General features: G+C 35.2%; 1 long non-coding RNA gene across 1 annotated transcript; it reads right to left on the bottom strand.

The window, feature by feature from the left end:
* Positions 1 to 5226: 5226 nt before the first annotated feature.
* On the bottom strand, positions 5227 to 22795 carry LOC127024894 (uncharacterized). The gene is made up of 5 exons (XR_007767611.1): positions 22716 to 22795; positions 18312 to 18388; positions 11981 to 12186; positions 8942 to 9015; positions 5227 to 5631 (listed from the first exon to the last, which is right to left on the bottom strand). It is a non-coding gene; the product is annotated as an uncharacterized LOC127024894 (long non-coding RNA).
* Positions 22796 to 23342: the final 547 nt, after the last annotated feature.

Here is a 23342-nt window from a genome sequence, read left to right as displayed (position 1 = left end):
GACTCCTATCTTGATCAAGATTTTCAGAATAAGTTATTAATTTTCCCTTCTTTCATGACAGATATATTAGTTGATTGTATCTCCTCTGACCTGACAGCCTGAAGTGCTATCTAGAGTTGCCAAAGTGTCTTACCCGTATGGCCAGGAAAGACAGGTATCTGAACACTCTTAAACTCCTTCTATTTTCCAAACTAACCCATTTGAGATTTCCAGTCATTGATTGCAGAGCTACAGATGGAATCATCCCCCAATCAGCCCCCATACTAGGCCACTGTAAATCCATTTATAGGCTAATAGACTACTTTTGAAACTAGGTGATTGCTGATCAAATGAGGTCTCTTATTTAGGTATTTTCATACTCCTAGCCATGATTTATCATGCAAGCCAAACAGTGTCATCTGTTCCTTATGTCCCTGCTGGGACCTACAATTAGGGAGAGACTGGCTACAGAATACTATTCTATTATGGAAGAAAAATAACTGTATTTCATTAAGCTACTAAGAAAACCTTAAATCAAAATCTTGCAAAAAACCTGAACAATGTTACCTGCTGGCCTTTTTAAAGGCTGAGGAATCAAACGGGATCCAAGCAACTGGAATTCTAAACATATTAGAATTGGTCACCTTGATAGCTAGGGGGTAAATTGTATATATCTGTAATAAAACAAGGACATTCCTCCAGAGAAGTTTGGTTTGATAGAGTAAAAATCAACATCTGGAAGAAGCCAGGAAAACATTAAACATAACTTTCTAGGTTCACCTTCATTACAACACATGTACATAAAAAACCCAAAGAGAACTGCTTCTTTCTTATTACCTTCACTTTTCTTCTCTACTCCTGAGCCTCACAGTGATGGGGAAAATACTTATAAAAATGCAGAAAGACTTCAAATTCAAGGTCATCTTCATCACAATTTCCTGCTAGAATCCCTCTTTCTTCTTCTGTTGCAAATCTATACAATTACCACTAAAAATTATAGAGTACAAAGCAGTACTATCCAAGATGTGACTGATTTCTCTAAATAGTATTTTAAAATAGCAGACAGACCAACCAAATTGCAATGCCATAAAATACACACATACAGCTAGTTAGTGATTTACTTTAAGATGAAACATAGATTATTGCATCTCCCACAGAGTATTTCTATTAATGAACTGGTACTAGCTTTGCTGGAATTGAAAAAATATCCAGTATCTGGTATGGATTAGCTTGGGTAACTTCTAGTACTGTGCCATAATTCCTTGCCTTTCTGTTTGCTTAACAGAACAATCTTTGTGCTAAGAACACAAAATGGAGCCAATTTCAACTCCATTGAAGAAAAAGGAACAAAAAAGATAAAGATAGAAGAAAAAGAAATTAAAAGTTCTAGGAATAGAAGTGGAAAATGGTAAAAAACCCCACCAAAATCAAAAAAGCACCCTTATAGGTATCTGTTTCAGTTTTACCATTTTTATATTTTTATCCATCAAAAAATTATTAATCTTTCCCTGCCTCAGTTTTTTCATCTGAAGTTGAAAAAGCATTTCTGAGTTAAAGGACATGGACGCTGCATGAATTTAAGATAGGTAGGTCAGATCCTCAGCAGATGTAAACTGCTGTAGTTCCACTGAATATCATATACTAGTAACTTATTACATGTGAATAAGAGCCAAATCCTCGGTCCAAATACAAAAGATTTCATACAATGCCATTAACTTCAGTAAAATTCTATCAGTTTAATCAAATGAGGAAGCATACGCATTCTGAAACCATAATTCCTTATGCCTACTTCAATATTTGATCAATATAGAGTATACAGATAATTTTTTAAAAATTTATCACAATAAGTATCTGTTCAAAGCGTGCACACTGAAATTACCCATTCTCTTCAAAATCTTTGAAAAGTCATCTGTGAGGAGTGTTTGTGGGATAGAATGGGAACAGAGCTATATTCAAGTACACTGAAGAGCACTCTTCACACTAAGAGTACAATTTATGTTGGTAAAAACAGTAGAAGTTAGAAACAGTAAAACAGTCAAACACTGTTTGTAATACTGTAGCATTTAGAGACCCAAACTAAGAATGGAGATCCCCTTTTAAGTAGCATAATCATATACAGAAATACAGAATTCCAAGTGGGGAACTAAGTAGACAACATGAACAAAAAGCAAAACAATGAGATGAAAGGTGATTTAAGTTGTCTCTAAAAGTATTAGCTAGCTCATTGAGGACTGTGTATTTAAGATTTCACCTATGTCTATACAAATATAATTACTGACATGAGAAACAGATTACTTAAAAAGCAGATGTTTTACATTATCTATTTAAAAAAATATATCTGGCAGGAATTTAACAGATTTCATTGACATCAGGATTTGGCCCAGTACATTTTAATAAACTATATACCTGCAGTACAGTTCACACAGCAATCGTTGTCTGGAGAATTTATATCAAATACACTAGAAAATGTAATAAACTTTCTTTGAAAGTTATAAAAATGCAGCTAATACGACCTATGATTTCTGGATCACCACAGCCCATGAGTGTTTTAAAAGATTAGAATACATGATTCTCTCACTAATTGTGGTCTGTTATTTTGCCACCACTGGGACATGTACATGAAAGGAGGCTTTGGCTTCAACTGCACATTCTGTAATCCCGTAAAATCACTATAAAATAGGAAGGTCATTTTTTTTAAAGATCACAGATTATCTGTAGTATAACCTCTCCAGCCCCAACTTTGCATTCAATTATGACAAACTAAACAGAGGAGGAGGAATAAAAACAACACTTACTTGTACATAAAAAATTGTATATTGATGCTGAGACACATTGACTGTTTGCATTACGATGTTCTAAAGGACATTTTAGAAGGAGATGTAGCTGTGTCTCCTATGTATCTTCACTAGCAATATTCAGTTTGAGTTCTTTCTCCTGTTTCATACTGAGTCTTAAAGTATACTGTGTGATAATGATCCATTCTGCACATCTACCATGCTAAGGAGAGACTTGCTACTTGTAAGTACTGTCAATCTCAAGGAAGATAGTAGTCAGCAGGAGATTCGGAAATTTAAATTTAAAAATTTGTCTTGATACAGGACTAATAGCTAGCAATTGCTTCTTACCAGAGACTCTCTTGCGACATTGCTCTGAGCAAAGTGCCTAAGCTTTACATGAAAACAAAATCCAAATCTTGTTGCTAAAATTGTGTGCATGTTAGTAATTTTAAAAAAAGGGGTTTTACAGAGTGCCATATAGTAAATTAGTACATGAAAGGCCAAGCCACTAAATATTCTCGTCTTGCAGAACTTATTGTTACTCCCCCTACACTCTCAAACTAAGTGTTCAAACTTAACACGTAGCAGCATGCAGTTTCCACAAGAAGGAAACCCACATGGAAATACTAAAAATATCAACAAAACATCTCATTTATTATTACTTTTTGAGATCTTAGCCTTTATACACAGTCTCCCTAACCCTAACACATGGTCCAACAAATGTCACTGGGGAAAGAATTATCAGGAATTTCTGTTTTCTTTGTTTTACTGAGCTGGTGTCTGCACGGTAGCAGGGAAAGCGATAGTGATCTAGTCGGGTTAAATAACATATTTGAAGATTAGACTTCTAAACAGATAGTCTGAGAAAAAGAGAACCCTGCTTTTCTAAGAGACATAGTTTATGTAGTTCTCATTGTCCCAAGAGACACGATGTTAGAGCATATAGTTGTTCCAAATTAGCTAACCCAGAAAAGGCCTACTGTTAACACTTGATTAAGTGAACTGAAAGCACCGGATTGATTCTTCATAGTGAAAGCTGCCATTACATCAATAGGAAACGTAGCTCATTATTCTGGAGTCTAAAAAGAATTCACAAATGGCCGGTTAACAAGGTCCACTGGTACAAAGACTTCGTACTCCACGCTTTCTGCTCATTAAAAAGCATATTTCAGAGGGCAAATGAAGAGATAAAATCTGGAAAGTCCAGAGAAGGATGAAGCCTTTTTGATTACAGGATTTGATGTATCTTTTGGTCAATACATAGCAGTTGATCATGTATTTGATAAAGGACACAATACATCTTAGTTCTGGCTAATAATAAAGAAGTTGGCAGCTGTATATTTACTGGGGACAAAGCAGCAAGACACCTATGATACTAAGGAGCTCATACATTTACAATACTTGCAGATAAATCACTTTTTTCATAGTGAGGGGCTTTTTCTTATAGTTAAAAAAAGGCATGCAATAATGCTCAGGATTAATGCAGCTCCATCAAACCTGGGACTTCATAGTGAACCAGTGGATCTTGGTGTGAAATTCTGGCCATAACTTCAAGGAATAGAAGGTCTGAGATTCTTGAATGAAGACTGAGGAAAACTGCCAAATACTGCTGTTATTTGTAACTGCTAATATTATTCAAACAAAATGATTGCATTGTAAGAAAATGTAAAGAAAATAATAAAGTTCATCTCCAAAGAAGGAACAAAGATGATGATCAATCAGATGTATTCTGAAGGTAAAAAAGTCAAGATATGACAAGTTATGGAATGCCACAGGCATGCCTTGCAATGCTACAGCCGCATTTCCAAAGCTGATGTCTACCCTAAGAGGCTCTTGAGGGAGAACCTAGAGTTAGATTTAAGGTGCTTTATCTGCTTTTACTTTGAATTTTTCTATTCGCTTCAACAACAGACATGTAAGATAAGGCCTAGTTACGGATTTTGATTCAGTGATGTGAGTTAACTCTAGCTCTCCCTTTTACAGATACTGTCAACCTCTGATCCACATGCAAAGGCACTGGACTTAAGTTAGTAGGCTTTTAGAGGATTCCTACCTTATTCTTCAAGTGAAAATTTCTTCGTACAGTGAATACATGAACATTAATGTATATACAGATAAGTATATCAGCATAATTTTCCTAATGAAAATGTTCTCTGTTGCTTGCAATCATTAGATAAATTCGCACAAAAATCAGTAAGATTTAAAGTTGATAAATAATTATTTTGAAAACTGGTTGTTTGAAACTGGTAGATTCTCTGTCAGTTTGAGGAGAGTTACTTGGCTGTCCTCATGCAATAGAGGTACTTCGTGAACGAGAATTGCATGAAACAATATCAACATGTTATTAGAGATGTGATTAGAATTGTCATAAAAATTAATTTACTATATTATTTGATCAAAATGCTTCCAAACAAACAGACACCGAAACATATATTGAAAAGCAAAACTGATAAAAATTTTTAATCTGTATCTCAAATCTCTACAGAGAATATCTCTTTTTTTCTTCTAAAATGTTAATAGTAAGAAGACGACCACGACATAGATCTCTAAGTCAATTATTTTCTTGGCTATTAGAAGACTATAATTTTCAAAATTGAAGCCCCATTCCTGCATGAAAAACCTTACAAGGGTGACTGGGGATGCAAAGACTGAATCCAACTTCCACTGCATTCAATGGGAAAAATTCCATTGACTTCAGTGTGCCCTGGATAAGAGCCCTGGCTGTGGGGTTTGATCCTTTTTACTTGCTGGTGACTTTGAGAGAATCTTTGTTCTTGGTTTTCTCTGGAAAAATTCAAGAGTTTGAAGGCAGGTGGGAGAGTCTGGCCCAAGAATGGGGGCATGGTCACTTCATGGACCATAAGCACATAGTGGCCTGAAAAAGATAAGGGAAAGCTGGGAATTAAACATTTAAAAGGGGGAAAGAATAAAGCAAAACCTCCCCCAAGCAAAACAGTTTCAGTACACAAGCAGGGAGAAGTGACTGGAAAAAAATTTACAATTATAACAAGTATTAAAACAAAGTATGAAAAAAATTATACAATTCTAATGCCAAATGCTGTTGTATCTGCTAAATCACAAATAGAAGACAACTGTAATCAAGTAGACAGCATGACAATTTGTGCTACCAATGAGGACTATCATTTATTAGCATATACAATAATCTCCCAAGACAATATACAGTTAAAATGGCAAAGACACCTCAATGGTAATTTAAACAGTGATTTATGATAATATAGAATTTTAATAATAGCTGGTGTATCTGTAGGATACTTTCTATCAAAAGCCCTCAGGTAATAAAATAAACAACAGGCCAAGTCCCATAAGCATGTATAAATGTACTCTTCTTTATGTATATGAACACCATTAATAGCTCCTATGGGACTATTCATATATGTAAAATTGGATGAGTAGCAATATATATACACAACTCCCATGACTGTGCAAGACTAACACAAACAGGCCACCAATCCACTACAAGATTTGTAATAATAAGAAAAGTAGTGAATAGCGAAAGTTCAGCTGAGGACTTTTACGAAAATGGCCCTAGAATCTGTAGTGTCCGTGCATACCAGATGTACGAGTTCAAAATCTTCTAGAAAATAATGACAGCCTTCACAACACTGACAAATAGACAAGACGACAATCATTGTTCTGCCTTAGCAGATGGAAGGCTAAACTCAAATAATAGAAATGCATGGTGGTTGTGTAAAGAGCCATAGCTGGCAAGTCTGAAAATCAAAGTAGATATTACACAATGGAAATAATTTTAAAGGAATACTGCTTTCCCCCCCCCGAATGAGACTGAAAAACAAATAGTGCAACATCTCTGAAAGAAATATTTTTAAGATACTACATACATTGCATTGGCACTAGAAAAAAAAAATCCTAATTTATAGATCGATCAATCTCTGACTCTGAAGTCTCTTCACATGCTAATCTTTAATGAGACTTCAGGCTGCAACTTTTGTTGCTAGTTCTGAATTATGAACAGAAAATGCATTTCTTATAGGAACCTATAAATCTGTAGGATGCCAAGTAAAACAATCTAAGATCTCCTAAAACTCAACATCTCCTGCCTGTACTACGTGTTTCTTTGCTTTACTCTGTGCATGTAAAAAGGATCAAAATATAGGGTATTTACTATGCACTTTATGGGAAAAATCTGCTAGCTGCTCTATTTCTGGTGTATTACATTATCTAGATGATAGACTTCTTAAATATGTATGTACATGTACAGTATAGATCTTGAACTACCATATACTCTGTATATTCCAGAGAGATAAACAGAAGTGCAGATCATTTTTTCTCCATTATTTTTTAAAGATAACATAGTAATTTAACTTTTTAATCTGAACTGTTTCTAATTACAGGGTTGTTGTTTTTTTTGTTTGCTTGTGTGTTTGTTTGTGGGTTTTTTTAAGAGTGTAAAAGCTCCTATAACTGGTAAGCAGACAAAAAGAAATTAGGATCCCTCAGATTAGACAGAAACGTTTTAAACCCTTAAAGAAGTAAAACTGAATGGTATTCATGAACGAATTACTATAGCTCTTTGAGTAATCAATTCCAATCACTATTAATAATATAACTTTCCCTTCAAAGAATTACTTTCACCTTATAAAGTCAAAGCTTGTAACCTCCTTAATCTTTAATAGAGCCTGCAACAATTACTATAAGGCATAGAGGATCTACAAATTGGAAGCCCTGTGCGATTATCTCTTTTTCCAACAGACTCTTTTGAAGATCATAAATAACAGTAAAATTACCATAAAAATTAATAGTACTACAGTTAAAGAAAATCATTATGTAAAGGTTTATGAATTTTGCAGCCATTAATAGACGTAAGTTAATGAGCCATAGGCTTTCCAGAATATGATATCAGATACTTTTCCACCAACGAAACTTTCAGAGTTCCAAATCCTTCAGAGGTCACCAACTTCAAAAATAGAATAGAAAGTTACTATTTAATACTAATGTGAGTAAAAATGAAACAGAAGTATTATAGCAAGTATCATGCACGGCAATTTGAACAGTCTAATAAAACAAGATAAGGAAATCTACCTTGTCAACAACTTGGAACGAAGAAAGACTAAAGTAGAATATTCAAGCTGAATAAGATGCATTTTGAACACTCTCTGTGTATTTTAAATTCACATGTACACAGATTCATAGCTTTAAGCTAGAAGGGAAAGTTAGGATCAGGGCTTATAGACACCAAGTGATGGAGAAATTTATCATGCCCCTTGGAAATATGTTCCAAAAAAGGTTATTGTAAAGAATGTGCATTTTGACAACAGCAAATAAAGCTGATCTTCCATTCCATTACTCTTATGCTGTATGCATAGGATGCTTCAAGCTCACAGTAACAAAAATAGCAAGGAAGCATGACTCCTACAATAACAACGGCCTTTGTTTTTGTCAGTCATGTTTTTAAAGAAATGGCAAATATCTGAGTTTTTAAAATGACTAATAAAACTCGCTACAGCATAAGAAACAAGTATACATCATCCATATTAAGGAAATGAAAGTTGGTTTTTTTTTTTTAAATCTTTTCCCTCCAGTCAAGAGATAATAATATTTCCCCTTGGGCAGTAACTGCCAATTTTGTGACTTAAACAAGTAGGTACAACCTCACTAGCATAATTCAGAGACATTATTTGATGTGAACTGATGATGTGGACCCGGAAGCACATTGCACTGCTTCTCCTGTTCCTCTGTAGCCTTAAGAACAAGCATTTTTTCCACACTTTCTCATGCTATTGCCACATATTTATTTTCAAAGTAAACTTCAATGAAAGCTTCCTTCCATATGTGACTTTGCTTTTTGGTGTCATAAGTGCAGGAGACTGAAGGCTCCCACAGTCTTGTTTATAATCATGTACAAGATAAATATAATGGTTTTAGATAATATCAGAAACAACAGAATCCTAATTAAAAGTAGCACCCAAAATTGTCAGATACATGACATACTAGACACTTAATCAATACACTAAAGATAAATGTTTTGAAAGAAAAAGTTCTAGGAAAATTTGACTGGCTTTCTTTACTAATCCTAGAAGTAATTTAAGAATTGACGTAATCTTCATGATCAATATGTTCAGTCCTGAAATTATGCTATAAACCAGCTTCTACAGCTTTTCAGTTGATGAATATGATAATACAGACAGGGAACAAAAGATCTTTACCTTGTAATGTGTTAGAATTCTTTATGAGATGCTGATTCTTTTGTAGCTTGTATTCTTTGGATGTCATGCGAGATCTAAAGATTAGAATAAATATATTGTTACTACCAATAATGATGCTTACTTACATGTTGATGAGAGCTTGCTGTTAGTAGCTCATAAGACACTTCAAGACTCTTCCTCTTGTAAAATGTTTTCTACTGTTCACTTTAATGTGAAATACTCAGCCACTTTCAAAACAATGTAATAACAAGCTTCAGATCCTTTAGGCTGGATTTTCAAAAACATTCAGTATCCTGAAGCCACGTTGCCTTCTTTGTCAAAATAAGCTAAATATTACCAATTGATAACAATTTTAAAAGGTGTAAACATATTTGTGAGATAAAAAAATTATACTTCAAAAATTATAAATGTCTAACAAGTACTACCCGAGTCAGTCACAACCTTGTTACACTATAGACTACAAAGCCACTTAAGTGTACATATTACTCACATTTTATAGTATACATGTTGATACTTTAGTATATGAAACCCCTTGTAAATAAGAAAGCTTAAAACATATTGAAAAAAGCTAGTATTTAAGTAGTTATCCTTGTATTTTGTAAAAATAAACACTTCTCACTACTGATAAGCAATGAAAATGAAAAAGGTTCTCTCCTACCGTTTATTCACTTCTTTCCTACTTGAAAGTTATTAGGACATACATAACTTAAAGCACACAACATGATTATGAGGAAGGTATTTATGTCGCATAAAAATAGACTGATACAGTGACACTACATTGTACTTCGTGGGAAGCTGGATTTAAAGGAGATTATGTGCTTAACTTTTTATTTAACAACATTTCAACATCATAATTGAAAAACTCTTGGCAATTAAGATTTTGATCCTAGAGGAGAAAGCCTCAAGACTGTTCTATAATATATGATATGAAATAGTATAGGAATGGTATTTTAAAAAAAAATATAAATCAATTTGAGATCCACTGTTGAATGCAGGTGATGACTTAATCATATACAAATAAACATAAAATGGTTTATACGACCTAGTTACTTTGTTACACTTAGAATTACAATTACAAAAAATCAGATACTGCATCTTAAACATACTTATACATTCAAATTTTACATGTACATTTTTTTAATGGTAAAACACTAAAGACAAAAAGATAAAAATGGCTTCACTTTAAGGGGGGGGGGGGAGAAAGGATATGTCCCAAGAGTCAAGTTAAAGATTCAGAAGTCAGGGCTAGGAGGGAAAAGGAAGATAAATAATTTAGCACTAAGCATAACTAAAGCCTGTCAGTCTGCCAACTTTAAGAGAAATAAAAAGGTTTACAAGGATCTTGAGAGTTTTTACAGAACCTCTAGGGTTTTGAAAAAATAAACCCAGAACAAGAAAAGAGTTCTGAAGTATTCCGCATAAATAGATTTTAAAGACACTGATTAGACTGTGAGAATGGTCTGGAAAGATTCCTTTAGTCAAAATTAGACTGTTCTCTGGTGTTATGTTTGCCCTCCTGTATCATCACCAACTGCATCATCAGTAGGGCTGTCTTTTTTTCACAGATGCATCGCCTTGTCAGAAGCCAGGGAAGATATGCTTATGGGAGACCAAAACATATTAGTATCATTTTAAATAATATGGATAAGCCTATGTTTGGCATTAAATGTACAGGCACTGCACAACATATACACAGTTGTTCTTTTAAGATGAACCACATGTTCATGCTTAAATACCAATTCTGATTGCCTTTGAGTCATTTCTGTGTTTTGGAGTGTCAATATTCATGGCTTAATGTAAGACGACTAAGCAAATAAAAATCTTAGTAAGCCTTGGCCACTCACGCTTTTTATAGGAGGGGGTAGTGCAGGCGGGAAGAAAGGGGAAGCTTCACATTATTTTCTTCTACTTTAAATCTATTTTTTTGCTCTTACTGTTTTTTTGCAATAAGAATATATAGCGAGGTCCTTTGAACTGCTTAAAAACAGGAGTTAAACTGCAAAATCTGCACTTATGTAAAAAATTTTAATTCCATATCATCATCACTTTTTACTTTAAACTAACATGTAACCTTGTACTTCATTGCTCAGACAATGTTAACTGTAGGAGAATCACAGAAAGGAACCAAGTTCATTTAAGACATAAAGCAACTTTGAATTGCATTGATTACAGTGATCAGTCTATCACTTTAATGTCATCTCAGCTGGCATTTATTAAAAAGACATACATGTGACAACCCATTGATCCTTAACACTGCAGCTGAGATAAAAAGTCTATTTGCAAAGGAAAATTACTTCTTTAATTAGAAATGGAGTATCATTTTCTCTTTTCTTTGTTAGAACTTCAGCAGCCACAGATCAAATATATTATGTGAGGGGTTGTAGAATCTGCCATCTAGTTTGATTTAAAAGTCTTCATAGTTAATCAAAGTTGTACAAATGAGTACTTCAGATGGGAAAGAAAACAGGTATATTCCACCTGTATGAAGGCACTCCAACTCACTATTGCTTAGGAAAGGTCTCAAAAGGGAGTGCTTTACTTCTCTGGTGGACTCTGCCATAAGACTGAAGTTCAGGGGACAGGGTCACTACTGCTTCAAGTCCCTCTCTACACATGGAGTAAAGCAGCAAACAAAAATTGTTCCACAGACTTTCTGTAAGATTTTCAATGAGTTAACGATGGCTAGGCATATACCTCTCCTAATGACAAACTATTTAATACAAGTATTTGCTGAAAAAGAATCCAGCAAATATTTGCAAAAGACTATACTGTAGAAATGACTAAATCTTGCCAGTCATTTAATGTATATGGAAAAAATAAATCTCAGTCTACCAGAAGATATTCCACAAGCAGATAAAGTGATAAATGTGTCCGATACACTGTGAATGACATACCGTTCTATAAATTCCAGGAGGATTCCTTGTTGGCGAACAGAATTTTGAAGCCAAGTAATTTAATCTGTGGACCTATAAAATCCTTTTTTTAACATTCTGTTTTCTCTTTGTACAAATCCAAAATTACATATTTGGAAAACTTTACCTTTCATACAGCGTCTCTCTTAGTTCTGGGGATAGCCAGTCTGATCCTTCATTAGAGGTGAATCTCTCTCTCTCAGTTGAATTGCCTTCTTTTTATAAACTGTATTAATGATTTCCTATCAATCCCTCTCAGAAATGCAGGGGCACCTCCACACTCTACAGACGTGCATTCTACCACTCCTCCTACTGTTCTGTCAGTATCATGACCTTTGGGAAACAAAGACAATGGTAGGTTTGCATGACTCATTACAAACCGCTATTCCGGTTTCAACTTTGGCTGCTATCTTAGTGCTACACTACTAGTTTTATTTTATACTCTACTTGAAAAACATGTAATTCAACAGATACGGGTTTAAATTCTCAAAGTTTTCAGGATGAAAATCACAAACTAATCCTAAGGTGGACTACACAAGTAAATCTGCACACTCTTGTGGAGGTAGACTTTTTATATCAAGTTATATTAATTCTGGATAATTAACTCATATTCCATTTTCCCCTTCAATTAAAATGAGAAAAATTCAATGCACTGCTGATTTCTTAGCTGAATACAGAGTCTATATGGTAAAAAATGCCCAGACTGAATGATTATTTACAACAAAGGTCTTCAGGACCTTGAATTCTTTAGATTCTTTTATGCAGTATGTAACCTTTAGGATTTACTTAAATTGCTGCCTACAAATAAACTACCAATAACTCATCGTCTAGTCATAAAAATAACTTAATTGGACTGCTAGTAGATATTTAATTGCCTTCACAATGTTTGTACAGTATTTGTCTATAAAGCTTTAGATAATATTGCCTTCATTTATTCATCTGAGTAAACTATCAATTCCCTTACAACAATAGACAAAAATCTGCATTCCTCTTTTAACTTTCCCCAGGGTACAAATTAAAAACTTTCAGGTGGCAGATCTTGTCTTTATTTTGCTATAAACTCTCTTTATGGCAATGCAAGTTGTCACAGGTGATGGCTACTGAAACACTTAAGTGTGTATCTCCAGCCATTACGCAGAGAACGAGCTGTGCAAAAATTCCCTGTACAAGCTCTGAAAATTTAGCTCTCAAACATCTAGAAATGCAGAATTGATTGGCTGTGATCATTCTTCATAGAAAATAATTTTCATCTTTAACTAGACTCAACTGGTGAAATACTCAGCTGTTACCAATCACTAAATGTAATTTCAGTATGACTATGGCTATTTTACACAAGACACAAATCTAGCTCACATTTTGCAGTTCTGTTTGAAATAGCTCTGTACGAACACATACAAGTGTAAATTAATAATTTATCTGTTGCAGGGTAAGGAAAGGAACCGGCACATGTAGAATTTGGGGTTTAATCTACACAACTGGACAGGAAGATCTGAATTGGGATACTAGAATCACAATTATTCAGCTGAAACAGAGAATTTAGGCTCCCAAGGTTTGGTTGAGATTAAGAAGAATTCCTAGTCTTACTATGTATTACTGTTTAAGTGGGATTTTGACACAGAGCTATGTATTTAAATATAAATAAAGAGCCTATATTAGCAAATTCTATGTAAAGATATCACTTTATGTCTAGAACTTGATGAAATGATGCCAAATACTTTAGAAGTATGAAAAAGTTTCTATTCAGGATAGCGGAACGATTTGAGTTGAGTGGTTTTCATATTATTAGTTTACAAAAGGTAAATTACATATAGGAGACTAGGACCATACAATATAACAACAGAAACCAAGAGTCTCAGTATCCAGAACTACTGCTCTAAATACAGGATACAGTTGCTGAAAGAATGACTTACATGATAAAATTAATGGATGGAATTCATATCTGCTCCAATTCCAGAATCTAGTGTAGGATGATGCTAATATCATCTAATAATATCAGGATCAAAGATGAGTGGAATAAAACTTCCAATTTTAGATGCTCTTTATCTGCAGGTGTGAATGTATAATGAATTCTCGCCACTGGCTCCCTATTATAAATCCAATGATTTTGTACTCTATGACAGCAGTTTCTACAATTTTCTTTTGGCACAACCAGCTTGGAATATATGACAAAACAGCAGGGTGCCAAAACGTTTTTCTAAATGATCTACTTTGCAAGACAGCTTCCAAGCGTGACCCTGATGAATCTTATCATTACTCTTGGAATAGAATAAACATGAAAGAAAGAACCCACATATCATTTACTTATGCGGGCATTTCTTTTTTTCTTTTACATATTACTTCAGATCCATGCCAAAGTATTCATTCCAACATACAAAGCATTTTAAACCCAGGTTAAATAAAAAACCATTATTGGGTAGGATAGAATTGCACTACGCCTATTTTTGAATCCTGCTGTCTCAGACAAGTGTAATGAATCATTTGATGTCATCTCAATTACCATGTTAGCTCTAATCAACTGAATTGCTCTTCCTATCCATTCCTTGTATGGAACTCTCTAAAGTAGATGGCAGAGTTTTTCCACTGGACAAACCCATCCTCTGGCAGACTCCAAGGGTCAGGATTTGACAAGATTCAAGCTACAGAATAAGGCTGGATGACTCTATACTTTAATTGAATATCAGATCATTTTAATGGTACAGAGAGGCATTTCATTGCAATTTATAGTGATGGTTCAGTGTTTACTTTAATTGGGAAGAAGCATTTATGTGCAAGAGCTATATCAAAAATGGGGAGGGAATCACTATACGTCTTCAAAAATATAGCTCTGAATTAAGGTAGATTCCAGTTGCAACACAGATTTCCAAAGGCTTTTAATCTTTTCACCTTAGCATGACATACCTTGCTGCAAACACCAAGAAACAGACAATGAGGATTAGTAGAATGCATTAAGAAAGGTTGCTGGGTATACATATACAAGGAAAAGTGAGCATAAAGAGAGTTAACTGTGGTTTGTTCCCTCCTCCTTTCTCCGTCTAGGAACCCTTCCATATGCTGTGTTCTATTTATTATTTCTGCATTGCATCAGGAGGGAAATATTCACACTGAGCCACAGGGATTAAAGACTGAAGCTCTAGAGAAGTCAGATCACATCCGTCATATCCAGCTGTTTTCAATTCCAGCACCTCACACCTGCTTTTATTTATTATTCCTGGGCTAGACAAGACAGGGCTCCTTTTTCAATCTTTCTTAAGAAAGACACAAATCAATCTATTCCTCTCCCTTTTGCCTCTGCAATAGCCCACCAAGACAACATTAAAACAAACTACTGACAAGGTGAGGACCTGACCTAATGGGAAGCCACTCAAATACTGAGGCTGGACAGCTCCCTCTTCTCTCCCAGCACGGTGACAACACAGCAAAATGGAACAGGAACACCATTAACTACAAAAATTTGCTGTTAGCGTAGACTCTTAACCCCATTTACTTCCAGAGATTTCAATTGCCTTGTTTTTAATTTACATTGGCAATGGACTCAAGAGGTTTGGGTGGCAGTGGATTAACAAACTAATTCATGTACTACTTTATGCAGCGGGATCTCCACTTGTACTTATTTCAAGCTACCGTTCCACGGAGGCTGTTTGTTGGCAGTCCAGCTGAATTGCTTTCCTATTCTCTGTTAGGAGATCACACTGCCTCAGCATTTGATTGTCCTTTTTTATCAAGTAATTTTTCCAGACAGGGACTCAGAAGTCATTCTTTTTGCAATCTTCTCTCGCGTCACAGGCTAGTCTTACATTAGGACCTTTCTAATTAACTGCTCAACAGTAATTATTCAGTCACATTTAAAATGCAAACCAAATGTACCAGACCTCCTTGTACTTACTGCACAAACACCTTCCCATTTGCAGTTGTTCGTCTCATATACCTAGCATACCAGGTTATTATTTGATGGAGCAAACTTGTATCTTGTTTGCAATCCATTCAGTTGTTACGGGGGAGACATCCTGCTTCTTCCCTTCTTTGCAACCTGACAATCAGGATATCCACAGTAGCTAGACTATCTGGCTCACCAAGCACTATGCTTTAAATAAGCGTGAGCACCAGGAAACATAATGGAACATGTAGACATACAGGTGACAGTGGAAGCCAATGAGAAAAACAGCTAGTTGCTTTTGAAAATTTTACCCTTGAATACATCTTGCTTTCTTGATAAGTGAAAATATGGATGGAACACGATGGAGTTGGCAGATGGAGTTGTAATACTGCTTAAACATAAGCACAGAATACAGACATTTCTGTTCTACACTCCTGAATATAAACAAAACCTGTTAAGATGATTTTCTGAATGTTTCCTGTACTACTGAAGATTTTCACTGCTCCCACCCTACCTTCCATAGGTCTGCTGAAGTCATACAAACCAGTACTTTCAGGATTAAGCTACTTTGCCTGTCTTTACAGCATGCCATCCCTGAAAATCTCACTTTAAAAATAACAATTTCTGAGCAGATTTTCTTACCACTTTGGAGGCTGCCTCAGCACTTTGCATGACTCCACAGTGTTTGTCTACATGAACTATAATGGTCAGTGAGCATGAATCCTGCAAAGGAACACTACGAAGAATCAACTGAAAGGAGGAACAAGGCAATTCCTTGTTGAGGACAAGAGCAGATCTATGAAATATATACTGCAGATGTTAACTCTTATCTTCCCCTGACTAGTATTCCCAGATACGCAAATGTGTTCAATATAAAGCATGATACACTTTGGTCCTTTTCAATATGCTAAATCCTTCTTTCTTGTGAAAAGTAGCACTGTAAACAGTATAAATAATTACTTGAAGATTAAAGAATACAGTATTGCTGTTTTCAAACCCATCATAAATTTACCATTCCAGAATTCCGTAATAGTGACATTTTGCTTTAGAAACTTAGAATTACAACTGTTGCTCCTTTTTCATGGATATCTTCATATGGAATCCATTTATGCCCCATTCTACCAGTAAGTGCTTTCTTTTGTCCTCCCAGACACAAACCTAGATTTAGTTCGTTGTTGAACTTGGTTTGGCAGGAGTGGCAAGAGTGCTGATTCAAGACAACACTTCTTTTAATCATTTATCTACAATGTATCCTCAAGATGAAAATCTGGAGGTTTTGTATTTTTTTTTAAACAGGGCAATGAGATCTCAACAAATGCACACCACTAGAAACACCCAATGCTGCTTTATGAGCCAACATACAGCAGTCAATAAAAACATCATGGAAGTTTCACCAGTTCGTTAATTTTCTCTGTATTTAATTGCTCGTAGAATAGAAATGAAAGTTGCTTTCTCTTTTTTAAACAAGCTTTGATATTGTTTTGGAGTGCTGTCTTTTAAAGAGAAGATGTATCAGCCAACTACAACAATAGGTGAAGACCTATTCTAAAAGACTAAAACACTAGAGTTCTCCTCTCTTCTTGTCCTGTAAGTGACCAATGACTTTGATCTACAGCCAATGAGTCATTTCAAATATAGTTGATCTAAGACGGATGGTGGTCACAACTCCTCTTACGATTTTCAGCAAGTAATTTCATAGCTATATACCCCTCATTTTTTGAATCTGCCAAGTAGATAAAGTCTTCCCACACCAAACGAAACAGGTCCTTAAGTTCATAAAACATTTGAAATTCTTGCATGAAATTTAGCACTGAAACACAAAGTATTATCATTTGTAATGACAAAACACATTAGGAGATGCTGAATACATTTGCTTTAAAATGCAACTCTGCCCCACTACTCTTTAAAAAATAAAGGATACTCCATAAAAGAACAACCATCAGTGTGAATTCAAAACTGAACTGATTCATTAAAATTTGGATAGCATGTAATAAAACATACCTGTAGTTGCCATAATACTGATGTGCTATAAATGCTATCCAGTTTTTGGAAGAGTAATGTACACTTACTAGACAGACATCAAGGCAATTGCCCGTGATACAATGTTAAAAAAAATAGATTGTACGGTTTGCAGTAGCATCAAGTCTCTATTCAAGTGTAAAAAAATTAATTGACTCCATCTGTATTGGCCTAATGACTGATTAAATGACTAATCACGGAAGTCTTAATTAAAATCATTTTTCTGTACAGAAGAGGATGGAGGGAGGAAGGCAATCATTAATGTGTTATAATATATGTCAAATTCCATTTATGCCATTTACTAACAGCCATCAAATGAGTAATTATGCACAAGGTCATTCTGTAAACTTTCTGCATACATCAGACTGATTGGATTAGGTCTTGGTGCTTGGCTAGGTTCTGCATGTGGCTGCTTTTTTCCAATCACAAAACAGGTAATTAATATTGCTCAGAATAAATAATAAAGGAAGTTGACATTTCCTCTTCCATCTTTGCACCAGCCAACCCAGTCAAAGATTCACATACAACTTTCATATGTTGTTGGGTAAAGTCCCATACCTCATACCTTAAATCAAGGCCGTCTTCCTCAGCTATTCAATATTCTTCATGAATTGACAGGGATCTCCGTCACATAGTGAAATTCTGTAATATGCAAGGAATTTTTCCTGCATGAATAAAATGACCAGGCAATTAAAAGAATCCTTTTCAAGTAAAGCAAGATGGCAGTATAAAACGTATTTTAAGTTTTATTTGCCAGCCATCTGACTACCCTGATGCATAGTGACCTTTGCTATGGAAAAATAACAAGCTGCTTCTAACCTCAACAGCTGAGACTAATCTATTTAAAACAATGTATTAAAATGAGTAATGGAATAAAAAAGTGCGTCTTGAGATTAAATAAACCAACTTTCCACTTGCATGTAACTCATACGTAGGACCTACACCTTTTGATGAAGCGTTGCATATAAAATGTTAAAGTCCAAAGTATAAATTGTTACACAGAAAATATTTTGTTTGCTGACTGCTGTCCTGAAATTTCTAGAAAATCTTGTTTGCAGCCACAGTAAGTCTGCCATATCACTAGCTGCAACAATTTTGCATATCCCAGATGACAATACACTATCTTGTGTATAAAACAACTTTTTTTATAAAACTAAAATTAAATACAACTTAATGTGGAAAAAAAAGAAGTTGGTATAGCCCTGTCACTATTATCAACAAATGTCCAATTCTGTAAACATTACTTTCCTTCAAAATCCTGAATTCAAATGTGCAGCACTGATGTGAGTTACAGTTGCAGAATAAGGTGCCAAGTAAGTTCCAGTTCTTCTAAAATAACTGAATCAACTTTTAGTATGAGTTTCTTCACTTACTGTTGCCTCTTTTTCCTAAACAGAAGTATTCTGACCAACAATCCTGATAAAAAAATCTCTGCAGTGACACTGAAAATGGACATCCTCCTGTGAACATACAATGTGTTGCTTTAAAGCGTACCCAATTGATCAAAAATAGCGCTCAGAATATGGATGGAGAAGCTAAAGGGACAAAAAAAAGATGGAAAGAATCTTAAGTCATGACTATGTAACGCTCAATTACACTTTTGGCATGATTAAGTACTATCCTGTCTAAACCATTTGAAGTCATGCAAGTCACAGAAAAATATATGTAAAGCTACATCAGTCATCTTCATCCAGATTTCAAGTAAATACAAATTTCAATTAGTTTGAATTAATTATAAACACAAACTTGACCCTACTTACCACATAACTGAAGAAAACAAAAATATGTGACAACAAATCTACTTGCAATAACTGTCAGTGTCATATGAAAGAAGTTCATTTTACTAATAAAGGAAATGGAATTGACTGATAGGTTTAAAATTAAATTCAGCTATTCTATAAATGTAATTCAGAGTTTTAAGGTGGCTCTCAAGGCTTAAAACCAGCATTGAGACTCAAACGTGCCACTCTCTGGGCTTCTAGAGAATTAATGAACCTTAGCTTCATCTTCATTTGAAGACACATACATTTAAAACAACTACAAAATCCATCACCATCAAACCAGAGCACTCCAAAATAAACAACATACATATGGCACAGTAAATCTTTCAAAACCTGAAGATATTTTTATGGAATAATTCAACACAATCTGCACTATTCTGCTAATGCAAATGAAAACTTGCACAACTACCTAAATTACAGGGTGGTGTGCCATTCTTAATCTTCATAGAAATGTAGGAGTTCCTGTTTCAATCATTTCTATTGTTTGAAATACACCAGATGATAATGGAGTGGCTGCCACTGCAGGCAGAGACTGACTTCTAGGTGAAGCTAATTAATGACTCAATGTATGACTTACTGTAGGTTTGAAGGAATTACTAGACAGTGGTGAAGATTGATGTGCGAGACAGCTGCAAGTACATTAAGTGACCTGTCTGAAACTTCAGCATTGTCTTTTTTCTACAGACATTGATTATATAGGTTATTCCTGATCTTTGTATAAAATATTTAAGACAAAGTCAAGCATTTCAAGTACCTCTCAAGTACCTGAAAAGGTAGATCATCTTCTCAGCACACAAGTACATACCCTTCACATCATCGTATAAAAGTCCAACTAAGCTTGACTGAAAGACAGCCTTCTCCCTCTTTTTTATTTCTTCAAGTATTTTAAAAAGAATATTAACGTATCTTATGCCCAAAGACAGACCACAGAAGAGAGATGGTGTCCTATGTGAAGGCACCTCCAGCTATTCTAGATCCAGAAATCCAGGAATTTGCAACTCTCTAGGCCACTTAATAGGATAAAGCAAAATAGGTTCAGACTAAGGGGTTAGAATGTAGCCAAGTGAAGCCATTTAAGGAAAAACATAACAAAACAAAAACCCCAACAGTCTACACTAAGTTCCCTGGTCACACTGCAGAAATGAGGGAGACAGTTGCTGCATGTGGTCAACGAAGCATTTTTGAAAGTGCTTTAGTTAGATACCTCTCATTTCTATTGTTAGCCAGTGCACATTGTCCTGTCTATTTTGACATAAACATGTCTTCTCATATTGGTTAAAGACGAAAAAAACCCTTGTCTGCTACAGAGAAGCTATTGCAAATCAGTGGGACCAACCTGATTAGACACTGGAATCACTATGCCTGCTCATGTCAGCAATTCCCATTATAATTGTTTTATGCTTTGCTATTAGCTGAACTAGTGAAAAAGGTGGAGAATTAGTCATCATGGCAGATTTGCTCAAGTCAGTATTTTAAAAAGCCTGTAACCTATTGTACAGTAAATAAATTAAAGCAAACACTGGAAAAGTTACCAATAAGCAGGCTATAGTAAAAGTCACTTTCATCACAACCCAAATAATGGGAAAGTTAAACAATACCTTTCTCTTAACTGTTGCAACTGTCATATGTCTCAGAGGATATCTCCATGCTCATTTTGTCAGTTAAGAAATGCAAATTAGATATCCCCTATTCTTCTATTTGTTTTGTACAGTGAGCACAATTTCTGCATGAACGTCCAACTGTATTTCCATCCTCTTTGTGTCACAGAAATCTCATTTACGAGTCATTCTTCTCCATATGAAAAGAACTATAATGAGGAGTCTTTCTGTCATTGCCCTGCTCCTCTGAGTCAGGAATTTTCATTTCCCCCTAATACTTGCTGCTGTAGCTGCAATTTCATTTACTGTCATCTCATACCACAGCCTTAATGCAAGCACATCTGTGGCTGGATCATGGAAAAGATTCAGTATTGCTTTCAGAGTTGCATATCGATTAAACGGTTACAAGAAACCAGAGTTTTTATTTACTGTGTTCTCATATGGTACTTATAAAAAGGAAGGTTTATTCATTGTACTTGAAATGACAATTTATTCTTCCAGTTAGTCACCTAGCAAAAATATCTGTATGAGAATACTGAACATAAAAAGCAGGACTAGGAGGTCTACTTGCACATGCATTCTCTCAGAAAACAACTGAAAAGCCATAAAGTTATCCAAAAGCTAAAAACATATTTTTAATTCACATCTAAGCAGTATCATGAAAGAAACCGATTACTTTGTTTTGAGGAAATAATGCTGTTCAAAAAAATATTTCTTATCTTATCCTAAGTTAAGGCTTTTTCAGTTTCCCATGCTCTGCCAGCAAGCAGGTGTACCAGAAGCTGGGAGGGGACACAGCCAGGACAGCTGACCCAAACTAGCCAAAGGGATATTCCATACCATAGAACGTCATGCCCAGTATATAAATGGAGGGGAGTTGGCTGGGAGGGGCAGATTGCGGCTTGGGCATCGGTCAGCGGGTGGTGAGCAACTGCATTGTGCATCGCTTTCCCCCCCACCCCCTTTTTTTGTTATATTCCTTTTCATTACAACTATTATTATTATTATATTTCATTATTATTACTATTGTTAGTATTATATTTTACTTTAGTTAAAGTGTTCTTATCTCAACCCACGAGTTTTATCTTTTTTCCCCGATTCTCCTCCCCATCCCACTGGGAGCCGGAGGGAAATGAGGAAGTGGCTGCGTGGTGCTTAGCTGCTGGCTGGGGTTAAACCACAACACTGAAAAACCAGGTAGTAGATCTAATGGCAATTTTAAAGGTGTAGTGAAACCTCCCACACCTACTTCATTTGAAAGAGGGGAAAAAAGCTCTAATAAAACAAGAAAAGCGCTTAAAAATACCCCAACCAAACACCCAAAAAACCCAACACCAAACACTCTCCAAATTGAAGGACTGAGAAATATTGCTCTTGCAAGCACAAGCCCAGGTTATAAGGAAGTGAAAGATGTATTGGCATAAAACGTGAAAGGCAGTATTATATTACAGTGGTCAGCTAAGAAAAAGACAGGGCCATTTGTCGAAGAGAATAACACCAATTAGAAGTGGTGTATTGCAAAGAGATAAAAACTGCTTTCAGCAGACAGCATTCTCCAGCTGAGCAGTAGGAATACTGATTCACACATACCTGCTGTCTTCCATTTTCTCCTGCGAGACTGTCATCTTCTCAGCTTTCTCAGCAGATATCCTGCCACTTGGCTTTTTGCCTCCTTTCTACAGGGAAAAAAAAAAGGGAAAAAGAAGTATTTCTGTAGTGCTTAAGTGCCAAAAATGGTGTAATTTATGATGTGCTAGTGTTTTCCTTTGCATTCATAAGTTAAGAACAAATGCAAAATCATAAGCACTTGAATATGGTGGATTTTGATTTACATATATTAAGATTCTCTCATGATTTCCTATTATTTATTTCTGTAAACAAAATTGGATCCTGGTCACTAAACTATTAGCATCCCCTACAGTAATTCAAGCCAAATCATAAAAAAGATAAAAGCCAGAATGTACAACACAGTGAAAAGAATTTGAAACCAGAAGTTGTATCAAATTGTCTGATCTGAAACTCTTATCTGCTCTTCCTTTTTAGAATTAAAATCTTACTGGGAGGAGTGAAGTAAATAGTTATCTTATCTATACCCGAACTTTCGGAATGGGCACATCTCACTTTCTCAGTTCGAACAATAGTATCTAGGCTTTCCCCCAGAATTTTCCCAATACAGTTTCAAGCCTTCAGTTAGTACACCAAGTTATTTTCTGGACT

The sequence above is a fragment of the Gymnogyps californianus genome, chromosome 21, assembly GCF_018139145.2.
Source record: "Gymnogyps californianus isolate 813 chromosome 21, ASM1813914v2, whole genome shotgun sequence".
Classification (NCBI taxonomy): domain Eukaryota; kingdom Metazoa; phylum Chordata; class Aves; order Accipitriformes; family Cathartidae; genus Gymnogyps; species Gymnogyps californianus.
This window is presented reverse-complemented; position numbering and strand designations above follow the sequence as displayed.